Genomic DNA, 17894 nt, shown 5'->3' on the forward strand with positions numbered 1-17894 from the left:
CCCATTAAATGGAGATCCTTTTTCTAGGTAATCAATAACGATCTGGGTGTCTTTATGCGGCTTGGACATTTCCTTGTGTTGTTCCCTTGTTCCCTAAAAAACCTGTGACATACCCTCAATCAGAAGATTTTATGCAGAGCAGACAGGTTAAAACAGAACCCATAGAGACCTTTGAACCTTTGTCCTACCATTTCCATCGGTGAGGACATTTTACGTTTTGAGACAACGCATGATATCCTGTTCATTTGAGGCTTCTTTGTTCATAAGCTTTGTGTACAGGTTTTTGAGTTCAAATATTTTAACGTGCTGCAGAATTGATTTTGCAGCACAGGAACTTCTTTGAGCGAGACCTCGGAAAGCGGAATAGCATATAGCATAGCGACAACCAACAATTGGCCATGTATTGCCCTGGTGATTTCTTTCCCACTGAGAAGATGGGGGGCGGTCAGTGTTAGGTACACAGACAAGTTCAAGAGCATCTCTAGGCCCTGAACCCTCCGTTATGTAGCCAACTAATCCAAGGAAGCTCGTCCTGGTGTAGAATCCTCCCTGTTTTGGAACACTATCTGAGAGCTTACTTCCTGGAGTGCAGCAATAATTTTATAAATGGGAAAGAATAACATTTGCCGTGAAACTTTTTTAGCTTGTTAGGTGGTGGATATATTGAATGATTTTTTCGTATTTATAGATGACAAGATATCAAACACAGACACTATATGTTTTAATAAATGATTACCCGGGGTAATTTCCAATTGTGACTGTTCAGCTTACGGTTCTATCCGAGCTAATAAGTCGCTTCGTGATGTTATGTTTTATCCGAGGAATAAATTGGACAAAGCGTGGGACCAAACTTCTATATTATTTATTGGATAAGAAGGTAATGATAGTGACGTAGCTGCCTTCTGGGTGTTCACCGCTCTTCTTAACAAGCCCCCTCTCCTCATATCCAAATAAAACCCTTAGCCATAGGGAATGCCAAATTTCCAACATTTGGTGTACATCTCAGAACGCCACGTGTGTCAAAATTCCGCCGCACTAGGCACAGTTTCCACTACGCTTGGAACGCAGCATCTGGTGTACGCGATATCTGAAACTACATACCTCCTAGGTGTTTTCTTTGATTGTAATATCACCTGTGTACTGCAGAAGCAGAAAATTTACATGTTGGGATTTTTTTTGAAAATCTTGCAGTGCAACTAAAATGTTCCCAGTTATTGTCTATTAATGTTATCTGTAATTTTCGCCAGACCCATCATACATATAGCAAAACTGCAATTTATTTATTATTTTCCTGATTGGACAATCGGAAATTTGATGATTTAAATTCAAATAATGTTCAAAAGTGAAATTTACGACTGGGATAAGTAATTGGCACTGTTTCCGTGTGTACAGGTTCATATCCAGGATATTATTTTTGGGCGGAGGGGGGGGGTTGCAGAGAACCGTATTGTAGAGGTTTCAAATGAGGAATTTCGTATATTTTTTCCAGAGAACAGATTACAGATGTGTGATTTTTTTTTGGGAAGTATTTCTACATGGCATTTGTTATTAGGAAGTATATATTATACATTTTTCAGGGAGAGGATTGGATTTTATTCTGGGGGAATTTTCTATTGGGAGGGAAGTTTCCTAGGGAGATGTTTACAGGAGAAATTTTACACTGGGGATATTTGCCAAAATTTGTATACGAAATTCTCCTTATGTCTTGCTTTTTTTTGGTGACTCAATTTCACGCGGAAAGATGTTAAGAGTAATTGTCCGGTGTAAATTTTAACCAGTATTGTATTGTCTAGAGAATATGTCTTTAGCGAGGAGGGATTTTTCTGTGGAGGTGGAGCCAAAATTCTTGGTATAATTAAAAAAAACGATCAGAAATTAAATAAAAAAACAAGTTTCTTCAACTGAAAGTAAAGTACCACTAAAGGGTAAAACGAGCATAAATTATTACGTATACAAGGGGGGTTTCCCCCTCCTCAACACCCTGCTCTTTACGCTAAATTCTGAATTTTCCTCCCAATTCTTTAGGAACTAATCCTGAAACACAAGGTTCGTTTAATTAGAACGATAAGAAGCTTCTTAAGAGTATTAAAGAAAACTTAAGCTTGAGTTGTTGAGGGGATTTCCTGGTACTATTTTGAAAAACCATCAGAAATTAATTTTCTTTTTTCACTTATACTTAAAAAGATATATATTATATATAGAATATATATTAAAAAGCTTCTTATTTTAACTGACGGGCCGTTTTGCTTCAGGAGTCATTCTTAAAAAATAGTAACAAGTCAAACTTTAGTGTAAAGAACAAGGAATTGAGTAGAGGGTAGTCCCATTTGATTTTGGGTATTTACCCCCCCCCCCTCCTTTACAGACTTGGAAAATATTCCCCTGGTAAATCCCTCTCTGAAATGAAATTTTTCTCAAAAATTTATTTCCTGCTGAAAGCTCCCTGGACCCCCCCCCCCCCCCAAGGCAGAAAACTCCCAAGCAAAAACAAAAAACACCCCAATTTTTCCCAATAACATATACTATCTGTAAGTAATGGACAAATTACAAAACTTAGAATGGAATTTAAACTTCTACAATAGAGTTCTATGCATATTTTGTAGATTGAGAGGGAGAGAGATACATCAAAGGGTGCACTTTAATATCCCGTCAGATAAATAAAGAATTGGGTCTAAGGGACAGATGAGAAAGACGAGGAGATGGAAATTTTATTTTGCTAGGGTAGGAGGGAATAAAAGAAACGTTTCAAACGCAACAGAAATACGAAATTTACATATAATCCCTTATTATTCGGAATTGTGTCAATTCCAGAATTGTGTCGACTGACTTAAATGAATACTTGCCTTAAAAATTCTAATTTATGGGTACACGTAGAGACATAAAAATTAACTATAAATATGCGCGTTCGATTGCTAAATGATCACTCTGCTGAAATATTTTCAGATAAATTGCTGTCAATTGGAAACGGAAAGCTCCAAGTTGACTCAGTTTCAGGACGTATACAACTGTCTCCTGAATTATGTAATTTAGTGACGTCAAAAAGCTAAGTGAATAAGCGATTCTGGCAGCCAAGAAAAAAGACGTCCACGAAATCGACAATATTATCAAACAGTTCGTGGTAACGAACTGTAGTAAGGAGCGATCCGGCTCAATAGTAACCAAAACTCTAAAAAATTGAATTTTGATATCAATAGCTACATCAAAAGAATCGCATTTTAATGCTGATTTTAAATATATAAGTTTTATCAAGTTTAGTCTTAGCCATCAAAAGTTACGAGCCTGAGAAAATTTGCCTTATTTAGGAAAATAGGGGGAAACACACCCTAAAAGTCGTAGGATCTTAACGAAAATGACACCATCAGATTCAGCGTATTAGAGAACCATACTGTAGAAGTTTCAAGCTCCTATCTACAAAAATGTGGAATTTTGCATTTTTGCCAGAAGACAAATCACGGGTGCGTGTTTATTTGTTTTTTTTTTTTTTTTTGTTTTTTTTTTTCCCAGGGGTCATCGTATCGACCAAGTGGTCCTAGAATGTCGCAAGAGGGCTCATTCTAACGGAAATGAAAAGTTCTAGTTCCCTTTTTAAGTGACCAGAAAAATTGGAGGGCATCTAGGCCCCCTCCCACGCTCATTTTTTTCCCAAAGTCAACGGATCAAAATTTTGAGATAGCCATTTTGTTTAGCATAGTCAAAAATCATAATAACTATGTTTTTGGGGATGACTTACTCCCCCACAGTCCCTGGGGGAGGGGTTGCAAGTTACAAACTTCAACCAGTGTTTACATATAATAATGGTTATTGGGAAGTGTACAGACGTTTTCAGGGGGATTTTTTTGGTTTTGGGGGTAGGGTTGAGGGAGGGGGCTCTGTGGGAGGATCTTTTCTTGGAGAAATATGCCATGGGGGAAAAAAATTCAATGAAAAGGGCGCAGGACGAATCTGGTCACGTTAGAAAAAAACGTCAAATTAAGAGCTTAATATACAATGCTGGGTGTTCGGAGCCTCTCTATTATGGAGTATAATTTGAAAATAACACAACTATACGAGCGATAAAACATATATACCACAACCATAACTCAACTAACGAAAGAACTGCTAAGAGATAACACAACTATAAAGCGAAAACAGGTGAAAACTAACGGGAAAATAAACGAACTAAGAGGTGGAAGGGGCCCAGAGAAAAAATATAATCCTTTTTCAATTTTGAGCCTAACTTCCGCAAAGGAGTAATAATGTCAGAAGCCCCGAAATACCGAATTATTTTCTTTTCTAACAGTTCGTGGTAAGGAACTGTAGTAAGGGGCGACCCGGCTCAATAGTAAACGAAACTCTAAAAAACGGAATTTTGATGCTAAAAGATACATCAAAAGAATCGAATTTTTACGCTGATTTTAAATATATAAGTTACAATTAATTTAGTCTTTGTCATCAAAAGTTGCGAGCCTGAGAAAATTTGCCCTATTTTGGAAAAAAGGGGGAAACATCCCCTAAAAGTCATAGAATCTTAACGAAAATCACACTATCGCATTCGGTATATCAGAGAACTCTATAGCAAAAATTTCAAGCTCGTACCTAAAAAATGTGGAATTTTGTATTTTTTGCCAGAAGACAAATCACGGGTGCGTGTTTATTTGTTTGTTTGTTTTTTTTTTTTGTTTTTTTTCCCAGGGGTTATCTTATCAACCAAGTGGTCCTAGAATGTCGCAAGAGGGCTCATTCTAACGGAAATGAAAAGTTCTAGTGCCCTTTTTAAGTGACCAAAAAAATTGGAGGGCAAATAGGCCCCCTCCCATGCTCATTTTTTTCCAAAAGTCAACAGATTAAAATTTTAAGATAGCCATTTTGTTCAGCATAGTCGAAAACCATAAAAACTATGTCTTTGGGAATGACTTACTCCCCCACAATCCCTGATGGAGGGGCTGCAAGTTACAAACTTTGACCAGTGTTTACATATAGTAATGGTTATTGGGAAGTGTACAGACGTTTTCATGGGGATTTTTTGGTTTGGGGGTGGGGTTGATGGGAGAGGGCTTTGTGGGAGGATCTTTCCTTTGAGGAATATGTCACGGGGGAAGAAAAATTCAATGAAAAGGGCACAGGATTTTCTAGCATTACTATAAAAAAAACAATGAAAAAATAAACATGAAAACGTTTTTTCAAATGAAAGTAAGGAATAGCATTGAAACTTAAAACGAACAGAGATTATGACGCATATGAGGGGTTCTAAAAATACTTTAGCATAAAGAGCGAGGTATTTAGGAGGAGATAAATACCTCGCTCTTTATGCTAAAATATTTTTAGTGATTTCAACTATTTATTCTACGGCCTTTTTGATTCAGGGGTCATTCTTAAAGAATTGGGACAAAACTTACGATTTAGTGTAAAGAGCGAGGTATTAATGAGGGTACAAACCCCCTCGTACACATAATAAAAATATAAGAATATAAAAGTTTGTTACGTAAGTTAATTCTTAAGTTACGTATATTTTTTACTAATAAAAACGTTCGTTGAATATTAAAAGTTCTGGTAGCCTTTTTAAGTAACAGAAAAATTGGAGGGCAGCTAGGCCTCCTTCCCCACCCCTTATTTCTCAAAATCGTCTGATCAAAACTAAGAGAAAGCCATTTAGCCAAAAAAAAATTAATATACTAATTTCATTTCAATAATTTATATGCGGAGAGCCAAAATCAAACATGCATTAATTCAAAAATGTTCAGAAATTAAATAAAAAAACTAGTTTTTTAACTGAAAATAAGGAGCGACATTAAAACTTAAAACGAACAGAAATTACTCCGTATATGAAATGGGTGTCCCCTCCGCAGTCCCACGCTCTTTACGCTAAAGTTTTTAATTGTTTTAAAAAGTAGAATTGTGGCAAAGAGTCAAACTTTAGCGTAAAGAGCGAGGGACTGCGGAGGGGACAACCCATTTCATATACGGAGTAATTTCTGTTCGTTTTAAGTTTTAATGTCGCTCCTTACTTTCAGTTAAAAAAACTAGTTTTTTTATTTAATTCTTACCAAGATTCGAGACCAGGCAGTCATTTACAAGTCAGTCGACATAGTTCTTGAATCAAAGGAAGCGGTTAACTATCCATCTGAATTTATAAATTCCCTGGATCACCTGGAGATCCCTAGGCGTTTAAATTTTCTATTTTACTACCTTAAATATTCAACTGCATTTCATGGCCAGACTCGAAAAACGTTTCACATAAAACAAAAATAACAGGCTGTCCATCTGAAACAATATGTCTTAAACTATCAATTGACGAGGAGTGACCCTAAATATAAAGCTGGAGGGCAGTTAGAGAACAATTTCCTTTGGTGATCTCCACTCCCCCTAAATCTGAAACATATTTACTGTTACAAATAAGGCTTATTTTAACTGGATTTTGATTAGCCTGACTGAGAGAATTATTTACGATACAAATTTACATTCAAAGGACTATTTTCGTGTTCACAAAGAGGCCTTGTCGCAGCTTGAATTATATTAACAAAGCATATTTTACTTTTAGTCCATTTACATCATCGGCTGAACAAAAAAGAATTCTTTACTTAAATCCATTGCAAAAGAAAAACGTGTCAAAGGATTATAAACACATAAATAACTGATTGTACAGCATGTATAATAAGAATGAACCATGAGCACAAAATAAACCAAATGAAAAAGAAATTGGGGGTTACAAATTAAAACTAATAATAAAGAAAATGCGGGATACCCAAAAATTTAATTATTCAAAATCTAGGGGAAGGGGCTAGATCCTTGATTTTGACGCCTAAAACGATAGTTTCTGTGGAAACTACTGGCTCTTGATCAACGTGCTTCAATATAAACGATCCATCTAAATTCAGGTTTCGTAACGTATTGCTAATCATACCAACTTTAAAATATATCAAAACTTATCACCAAATGCAGCTTTTATAGCATGAAGCCTGATATTAGCAAAAGATGGGGAAGTTGAAGGTTCTTTAGGCCAATTGAGTAAAGTAGTATCTTCAGTGGAGCAAAGGGTTACAAATGGGAGAGGCTGGTCTCTTGACAGCAATTGTCGAGCTAGGATAAATATATTGGATAGTTTAATTATATTAGTAAAAGAGTATAGAGGGTAGGAGGTTTGACGAGTTTTATGAATAATATAAGATGGAGATGGGAGAGTAAAAAATGTTTATAAGGGAGATAAGAGGTCATTTAAATATCAGAAGAGTAAAAAACTACAGAAGCATTTACTCAAAGTTACTGAAAAGTTCGTTATGGTGGAGGAATAAAAAAAGAGGATTCCACCAGCTCCCAGCTGGTCAGACTATTTAAAGAAATTAGAGAGGTAAGGGAATAGTCGATTAGATGAAAATGTAGATTTTAGGAACATATATGGAAGTACTATAATAAATCGGGTGTCTGAGTCACCTAAACCACCCGAACAAATTAAATCATTTTCAATCCATTTTACATCATTTTAACATCAAATATTGCTTATTTTGAACATTTTCCATACCTAAATTTATAATTAAAACAGGTCATTGGAAATCCAATTTGGTTTCATTTTTATGCTTATCACAATGTAAACATGAGTTTTAGAACCCACCAAGATCGCCCCATAGATTTATCCATTTTTAATTGAGTTCACACCATTTTAAATGAAGATTTCCGACATTTTTACAATTTACCATCCTGAGCCTTAAGATCAAAACAGGTCTTGTGAAACTTTAATTGTATTCAATTTTTCCTATACTACCGATAAAATGTAATAATTTAATATTAAATAGATAGTTCGACATCAATATCTAAGTAATTTATGTTATAATTATTTTTTCTTTCAAGAACCTTGGAATCAAGAAGCTTTGGAATTAAAACGCTTAGGCACAAATAGATCTACCATTTCACCTTTAAAATCAATAATATTAACGATTATCTTTGCATATTTAGTTGTAACACATCTCATACATTTAATGGTGTACTCTATTGCAATGTCTAAATCTTCTTTCCTAATATTCTGATTATATTCATTTTCCGATTTTATTTTACTTAAAAGCTGCTACATTTGTTAGTAAATAATCTTATCAAACAAATTTCCAAATAGCAAATAATTTATATATTCATATCATTTACTGTAAATGACTTCATTGATTGCTTTTCTTTCTGAAAATATAACGCAGTAAGTATTATAAGGATAAGGAAGTACTTGATCTAATAAAAGTTATATTTGTATATTAGCAGTTGATCCGCTTCGATATATATTCGATTCATGCTTAGAAACATCAAAACAAAATAAAGGATTACTTGTTTCAAAATCATTGTAACTTACAAAAGCTCCACTGTCAGCATTTTATGTTTATAACCTAACTGCAAAAATCGTTGATAAGCTTTAGAATAATCTTCATTAGCAATACTAAAATCACAACTCAAATCTTCTTGTGAATAATTGAATCTATTTACTCTCACTTCAATTCTATCAGTGTTCTTAAGGTCAAATATTGTAGCATTCACTGATTATCCTCCATGTTAATTCCTTATCCCTTTTATCATCACTTTTATAGGTATTACACGCTTCCCATCTTAATTCAAATGAGCAGCTCTTTCCTAATCCAACTTTTAGTTGCTCCAACTTCTTTGTTAATCCAACTTGTAGTTGCGTCGCTGTGTGTAAACTGGGATGTCATACTGTTAATATCCATGATAAAGGCATTACATCTACTTTAAAGTTTTGACCTCCAGATTTTATAATCATATTGGAAAAATTGATTATTTTTTATATAATTTAATGTTTAACACATCTAAAACACGATTAATGTCTTGAAAATAAAACAAAATAACATGATGATGCTAGATACATACTAACCACGTGACTTTTTTGGTTTTATTCCATCCTTCAAATAGACCACTTTTAAAAGCGTTATTTGGTTTTATTGTAATGGTTCCACCACCTGCTGCAGCAGGTCTAAAAATGCTTTCTAACTCATTTTCTTCTTTAAGGGAATCAAGGGATAGGGTTTTATATTTATACCAAAATATTATAGTAGCTGTACTCCGAGTATAGTCATGTGAAAATTCTAATGAAATTTCGACAGTAGTAGATATAGCTATATAATTAGAATTTTCAATACATTATCCATTGATAAATCCAGCATTCATGAAAAAATGATATCCGATATTTATTTTTAAGTAGCTTCATCATTATTTCGCATACTTGTTCCATCCAATCATATTATTTTAACTTTTGCATAAAGGTAACTATTACTTGGAAGAATTCAAGATTCAACATCTTTTAAAATAAAATTATAATTTAATTGTTGAGATACATTCATATTGTTTTTTCTAATTTCTGTATATTCATATTTGGTTATAGAATCATCAATAATATGCTTTTTAAAAATTTCCCAATGAGGAGCAATAATTATATATATTATTGTATATATATTACTGTATATATATTATATACAGAAAAAACTTTTAAATAAACTTTAAATTATTTTCAAACAGTAGAGGTGGATCTTCGATTGTTACTGAGGGTGTCCAGAAAAGCATCACCGAGGATGTAGTTTAAGTCCCTTGCCTAAAATCATTGCATCAAATAAGCCTTTAATCTGTTCATCAAGATTTGTATTGAAAAATCTCTTATTATTTGAAACTTTTAGATATTTGAATATCTTTTAGAGATCTCATATTATATAGCTCTCTTTGATTATAATCAATGCAATCTTATCCATATTCAGTCGCTTTGTTTTTAAATAGTTTAAGTCGAGGTTTCATCATATTGTTATACATGGAAGGAGCTTCATCTCTTATATTTTCTTTCGGACGTCTTGAATAATTAAGAATTGACGATATTTTTAAAGAAACTACCAATCCCATTAGCATATTGTCTTGTATACAATAATTGTTTCTTATTCATAAATATTTATTATAGATAAACTTTATTAAATAATTTCATTAAATTTTTTTGAAATCCAAAACATATTCAAAATTTTCTCAATTCAGATCAATTAATCTACCTAATCGATCATTCATAGTCATTTTAGTGTGCTGACATATTCGCTTTGGAGGAAAACTCCTGATCAGATCAGAGGTTGTATTCCCATTCACAATTGAACCATCTACTATTGAGCATTGAATATGTAATTTATCAACATTTCTTGCAATATTAGAACATTCATTATATTTAATACTTAGTTCAGCTTCATTTTCAAATCGTAAAATAAAACATAAATTACTATTAAACCGAAATTTATTATTCTCTTTCAAAATAATAACAAATTTTATTGTTGCTAGAATGGATTGTAAACTGATTGGGTATCGATCTAAGGATGAAGCGAAATAACCAATTAAGAAATAATTCAAACCCTCTTTATCTCACAACCCATTCAATATATTGACGTTAACCCATTTATCCTTATTTTTTCCTTGTTTTCAAACGTGTTGTTTTTTACTTAATCACTAATATTATACCATGAGTACCATAACGTACATTGAGTTAAAGCTTTTTTATAATCAGTCTTTTTATCTAACACGATCGGATTACTTGTATAAGACTGTTCCATATCACTTTTGTTACCACTAATAATAATCAAAACCATTTATTAGTAAAGTATTTTTCTTCATAAAATTCGAATTCTTAGATAGTTGTTGTAAATAATATTAGAGTAACTTTTCTTAATAATTTTGTTTTTGAATAATGAATTGAATAGGTCAATATTCTCATTTCTAACTTAATCAGATGTATTTACAACAGCTCTGCTACCTGGCAAACTATATAATTTTTCATTCTTATTATTTACATTCATATAAATCAAAGTTTCTTGCTGAGGACCTTTTGATAATATTTTGTCACTTATTCATCTCTTATTAGTGTTGGAATTTTCATTTCGTCGTTACTGTTCTTATTTGAAAATTCTTAACTGTTTCAAATCTCTATCAGAATCAGTACTGGTAGATTCGTAGGCTATCAGACCGTAGGTGATGTTACTTACTTGAGAAACCCCATTAAATGGGGATCCTTTTTCTAGGAAATCTATAACAATCTGGTGGTCTTTAGTCTCTCGGCTTAGAGGTTTCCTTATTTTGTTCACTAGCTCACTAGAAAACCAATGACATATCCTCAATCAGAAGATTTAATGCAAAGCAGACTGGTTAAGACAGAACCCATAGAGACCTTTGAACCTTTGTCATACCATTTCCATCGGTGAGGACATTTGACGTTTTGAGACAACGCATGATCTGCTGCTCATTTGAGGCTTCTTTGTTCATAAGCTTTGTGTACAGTTTTTTTTTATTTCAAATATTTTAACGTGCTGCAGAATTGATTCAGCAGCACTGGAACTTTCATCGAGAGAGACTTCGGAAATAAGAATAGCATGTAGCACAGAGTCAACCAACAAATGGCCATGTATTGCCCTGGTGATTTCTTTCCTGCTGAGAGGATGGAGGGGGGTCAGTGTTAGGTGCATCGACAGGTTCAAGAACGTGTCTAAGCCCTGAGCCTCCATTATATAGGCAACTCTACCAAGGAAGCTCGTCATGGTGTAGAATCCTCCGTGTTTTGGAACACTATTTGAGAGCTTACTTCCTAGAGTGCAGCAATAATTTCATAATTTTAAAAATGTGAAAGGATAGCATCCGCCGTGAAAGTTTTTTAGCTTGTTAGGTGGTGGATATATTGAATGTCTTTATTGTGTTTATAGATGGCAAGATATCAAACACGGGCACTACATGACTCGATAAATGATTACCCGGGGTAATTTTCAATTGTGACTGTTTAGCTGACGGCTTTATCCGAGTTAATAAATCGCTTCGTGTTTCTACGTTTTATCCGTGGAATCACTTGGACAAAGCTTGGGACGAAACTTCGATATAATTTATTGGATACGAAGGTACAGAAATGAAAACTGCTGTCCCAATTTTCCATTCTTTCTAATTTAAAATTTTTGCTTCAATTTATTTTTTTCCTGATTGGACAATCACAAATTTTATTATTTAAATTCAAATAATGTTCAACTGTAAAATTTACGACTGGGATAAGTAATTGGCACTGTGTTCGTGTGCACAGGGTCGTATCCAGAATATTATTTTCGGGGGAGGGGATTAAAAAACTATAGAAATGTACATTTTTGTTACATTCTTACGATCGAACAATCATTTTCTTTGGGGAGAGGAGGGGGAGAGTTCCAACCCCTTGGAAACGGCCATACGTGCGTGATTTGGATTTTATTAAGAAGTATTACCCATCGGTCTGATAGTCCTATCCATCAATGACTAAGATGATAGTCTTACCCATCAAAGGCTAAGATCCTGAGAACATTTGCCTATATGCACAAAAGGGGGGACCTCTAAAAGTTAGAGAAACATAATGAAAGATGTAACCATAAGGGCCAGCGTATCAGGAAACCGTGTTGCACAGGTTTTAAATGGGGGAATTTTGTATTTGTTTTTGCCAGAAGAAAGATTACGGATGCGTGATTTTTGTTTTTGGGAAGTATTTCTACATGGCATTTGTTACTGGGAAGTATGCATACATTTTTGGGGGGGAGGAGTTGAATTTTATTCTGGAGGGAATTTTTATTGCGAGGAACGTTTCCTAGAGATATGTTTTTCAGGAGAAATTTTACACTGGGGATATTTGTAAAATTTCCTATATGAAATTCATCTTATGTCTTGTTTTCTCTTTGGAAACACAATTTCACACGTAAAGATGTTAAGGATGATTGTCCAGGGCAGATTTTAACCAGTATTGAATTAGCTAGAGAATATATCCGTAGGGAGGAGGGATTTTTATGTGGAGGTGGAGCCACATTCCTTGGCATAATTTAAGAAAAAACGATCAGAAATTAAATAAAAAAAAGTTTTTTTCAACTGAAAGTAAGGTACCACTAAAACGTAAAACGAACATAAATCATTACGTATATGAGGAGGGTTTCCCCCTCCTCAGCACCTTGTTCTTTACGCCAAAGTTTGAATTTCTTCCCAAATCTATAAGAATGAATCCGAAAAAACAAGGTTCATTTAATTAGAACAATATGAAGGTTCTTTAAGAATACTGAGAAAAACTTAAGCGTAAACCGTGAGGTTTTGAGGGGATTTCCTGTTGTTACTTAAAAAAACCATCGGAAATTAATTTTTTTACCATATTAAAAAGCTTCTTATTTTAACTAATGGACGTTTTTGATTCAGGAATAACTCTTAAAAGGTTGTAACAATTCAAACTTTAGTTTAAAGAACAAGGTATTGAGTAGACGGTAGCCCAATTAGGTTGTTGGTGTTTAACTGCCCCCCCCTCCACAGACTTTGTAAATATTCCCCTAGTAAATACATCCTCGCGAAAAGTAAATTGTTCTCAAAAATTTACTCTCCATTGAAAATTCCTCAGACCCCCCATGGCAGAAAGCTCCCCCGTAAAAAATATCCCAATGTTTCCCAATAACAAATACGATCAGTAAGTACTGGACAAATTAGAAAACTTAAAATAGAACTTAAACTTCTACAACGGGGTTCTATGACTATTTTGTAGTTTGAGAGGGAGAGAGATTCATCCAAGGGTGCAAAACATCCCAGATCTCATTGAGCATCAGATAAATAAAGAATTAGGTCTAAGTTTGAGATGACAAAAAGGAGGAGGTAGAAATTTTTATATATAATCCACAGGGTTGTAACCGGAGTTTCTTTGAGGGTAGGAGGGAATATAAGAAGGTTTTCAAACGCAACAGAAATATAAAATTTACAAGAGTGACATTAAACCCCAAAATGAGCAGATTGTATTCCATTTAAGAGGGGGACTGTCCCTATTTCATCCACACCTCCCCTTCATGGTCAAAGAAACCTTAGAGAATGCTCATTAGATCAAGAATTAAGACTTTAAGCTCTTATTTTTATAAACCGATAGTGAATGGAGACCAACCAGCTTTGGGAGGGGGGAGGTATTTTCTGGGGGACAACGATTTTCAGAGGAAATCTTTTTTCCATGGGCTGCGATATATTTTCTATGGAAGTTTAGTTTTGGGATAGCATGTTTTTTGGGAGGGGGGATACTCCAGCCACCCCCCCCCCTTCATATACGGAATAATTTATGTTCATTTTAAGTTTAAATTTTGTTTCTTACTTTCAGTTGAGAAAATATGTTTTCTTTTATTTAATTCCAACAAAAGTCTCCAAACGCGGAATTTAATGGTTGTTGATATTGTAATGGGACAATGGGGAGAGATAGCCTGGGAAGTAACAATTCCAAGGGACTTTAACTAAAAGGCCCTTATGTTTCAGGAGTCAGTTTTAAAGAATATTAATACAAAAATAAAACTTTAGCGTAAGGAAGAAAGTACTGAGGAAAGGGCACTCTTCTTTGGTTCTAATGGGAACTTCCTTGGAGGGTGTAAAGAGGGATGCCTTGAATAGATTGGAATGTAGGATTGCATAGATGTGTTGGCCCCAGGTGGCTTGGTGCTGCGGTGAGTAGTTTTTAGTAGTATATACACGAAAAATTCTTTATTTGGAACCGTTCGACCAATATCCTGGGGGAACTAGAGAAAGGTAATGTTTAGCTAATGCAAAGCCAAAGTGGGGATTTTAACAAAGCTTTCAAATTAAAAGCTTTCAAGCATAAAAGCCAATTATGATGAATTTCTCAATCTGAATATAAATATTCGCAGTCCTTTATTGTAGTTAATAATTTTGAACCTTGACTAAATCAACTTCAATTTTGAGCCTCGATGTTTTCAAGTTCATTTAATCAAGGCTTTATGTCTAAGAAACTCTTATCTAATAGGAATAAATTGTATAAATATCAATACAGACCAAAAATGTACATAGTTAATGAGCATAAGAGGACATCCTGTTATTAATTAAGGACATAAAATTCAGTGACCTAATAACCAAAGACACCAATTATCAATTCTATTAAAAAAAAGTTAGCTCCATATCTATAGTTTTAACTCCAAATTAGTTCAAATCTGTCTGTTGAGAAAAACACTATCAATAAATGGATCCTTCAATGTTACAAACTTCAGATAGTGTGGAGGGTGCAGCAACGCTGAATGCTTCAGTGAGCATGGGCGCACAATCAAGAGCTTTAGTGTCACTTGGGGCAAATAGAGCAGGTTCTATGATGTCTCCTGCTGGTGGCTTAGTTTCATTTCCTCTTGAAGGATGCCCAACTGGTACAGATCCGTTAAATGGAGCATTTCCATTATTTGGTTTGCAGTTTTCACCCCCTCAGGATTTATTAAAAAAGGGGGAAGAAGAAATTATTCTTACTAAAGTGAACAATGATTTTTCACGTTTGCAGTTGGGTGAGTCTTTAGTTATTTGTTAAAACTTTTTCTTTTTTATGCCATAAGTAGCCTCCTATCGGAAGAAACATGTGTGCAAATTTTCGCATCAAAATTGGCTTCTCCAAGGCAACTCTAACTCCTTGTAGTTTCCAAAAAATAGCACATAGAGTCTTGACTTAATTCTCAATCAAAAATCTTATGCTTGAAAGTTGAACATTGCCCTACTTAAAAAAATATGAAAATGCTACTTAATTGACACTAGTCGTGCATAGTTTCAACTTTATTGATAAATCTGATAAATTGCGGCTTACGCCTTATAGTACGAGTGGCGAAGCCTAACAGCTTTTTATTCGAATTCTTTAAAGGTATTAAATAAATAAATATAAATTTTTAGCTGAAAATAAGGAGTGACATTAAAACTTAAAACAAGCAAAAATTAATCCATAAATTAAAGGCGCTGCTCCCTTTTCAACGCCCCGATATTTACCATCAAGTTTGACTCTTTCTTCCAACTCTACTTTTTAAAACAGTAAAAAACTTTAGCTTAAAGAGTGGGGAGCTGAGGAGGGAACAGCCCCTTTCACATACAGAGTAATTTCAGTTCGTTTCAAGTTTTAATGTCGCTCCTTGCTTTCAGTTAAAAAAAAACTTATTTGTTCTATTTAATTTCTGAACATTTTTGAATTAATGCATATGTTTTCATTTTGGCTCTCTGCACATGAATAATTAAAGCGGAATTTGCATATTAATTTATTTTTGGGTAAATCTCTTCTCATAGTTTTGATCGGACTATTTTGAGAAAAAAAGAAGCAGAGGAGTAGGCCTAGTTACCCTTCAATATCTGATTACTTAAAAACGCAACTAGAACTTTTAATTTTACGAACGTTTTTATTAGTAAAAATATACGTAACTAACGAATTAACTTACAGAACGAACTTCTTATTTCGTTTTTTTTCTACTATATGAGGGGGTTCGCCCCCTCGTCTTTATCTGACTCTTTACAGTAAAGCTTTAATTTTGTCCCAATTCCTTAAGAATGACCCCTGAATCACAAAGGCAGTAGAAAAAAATAGTTCAAACTAATAAAATTACTTTAGCGTAAAGAGCAAGGTGTCAGGAGGAGGTGAACCCCTCATATGCGTAAAATTTCTGTTCGTTTTATGTTTTAATGCTGCTACTTACTTTCAGTTGAAGGAACTTTTTCATATTTATTTTTTCATTGCTCTGTAAAAATGCTTAAGAATCCTGCGCCCCCTTCATGGAAATTTTCTTGCCCCATGACAAATTGACAAATCCCAACATAACCTCCTCCCTTCAATCCTTTCCCCAGCGAAAAAATCCACCTGAAAGTGTCTGTACACTTCCCAATAGCCCATACTATATGTAAACACTGGTCAAAGTTTGTACTTGCAGCCCATCCAAAGGGTACTGTTGGAGAGGAAATCGTCCCAAAAGACATAATTTATAGATTTTATGACTATGCTGAATGATATGGCTATCTCAGAATTTTGATCCGGTGACTTTGAAGAAAAAATGAGCGTGGAAGGGAGTCTAGGTGCCCTCCCGTTTTTGTCATTTTGAAAGGGCACTAGAACTTTTAATTTCAGTTACAATGAGCCCTCTCACAAAATTCTAGGACCACTGGGTTGATACAATCCCCCTGGGAAAAACAATAATAAGAAAACAAATAAACACACATCCGTGATCTGTCTTGTGGCAAAAAATACAAAATTCCACATTTTTGTAGATAAGAGCATGGAACTTCTACTGTAGGGTTGTCTGATACACTGAATCTGATAGTGTGATTTTTGTTAAGATTCTATGATTTTTCTGAAATAAGGCAAACTTTCTCAGGGTCGTAACTTTTGATGGATAAGACTTGATGAAACTTATACATTTAAAATCAGCATTAAAATGTATATAAAGACCTTTTTTGTGATATTTTTCCTGTTTTTTTTTACTTTTTTTTAGCAAAGATACCCGAGGCTAAAATGACTAAAAATCAAACAGCTTGTGGTTACGAACTGTATCAAGCAGTGACCCGGCTCAACAGCAAGCGAAACTCTACAAAAACAGAATTTTGATACTAATAGATACATCAAAGAATCTGATTTTTATTATGATTTTCAATATATAAGTTAAATCAACTTTAGTCTTACCCATCTAAAGTTAGAAGCCTGAGAATTTTTTTTTTTATTTTGGAAAATAGGGGAAAACACCCCGTCACAAACATAAAATTTTAACGAAAATAAAACCATCGCAATCAGGGTATCAGAAAACCCTACTGTAGAAGTTTAGAGCTCCCATCTACGAAAATCTGAAATTTCGTATTTTTTACCAGAAGACCGATCACGGTTGCGTGTTAATTTGTTGTTTTTTTTTCCCAGGGGTGATCGTATTGACCCACTTATGCTAGAATTTCGCGAAAGGGCTCATTCTAAAGGGAATTAAAAGTTCAAGTGACCGAAAAAATGAGAGGACACCTACGTCCCCTACCACACTAATTTTTTCTCCCAAAGGCAACGGATCAAATTTTGAAATAGCCATTTTGTTCATCATAGTCAAAAAGCCGAATAACAATGTCTTTTGGGACGAGATTTACTCCCTCACGGTCCAAAAAGGAGGGGCTGTAAGTCACAA

The sequence above is a fragment of the Artemia franciscana genome, chromosome 9 (assembly GCF_032884065.1).
Source record: "Artemia franciscana chromosome 9, ASM3288406v1, whole genome shotgun sequence".
NCBI lineage: Eukaryota > Metazoa > Arthropoda > Branchiopoda > Anostraca > Artemiidae > Artemia > Artemia franciscana.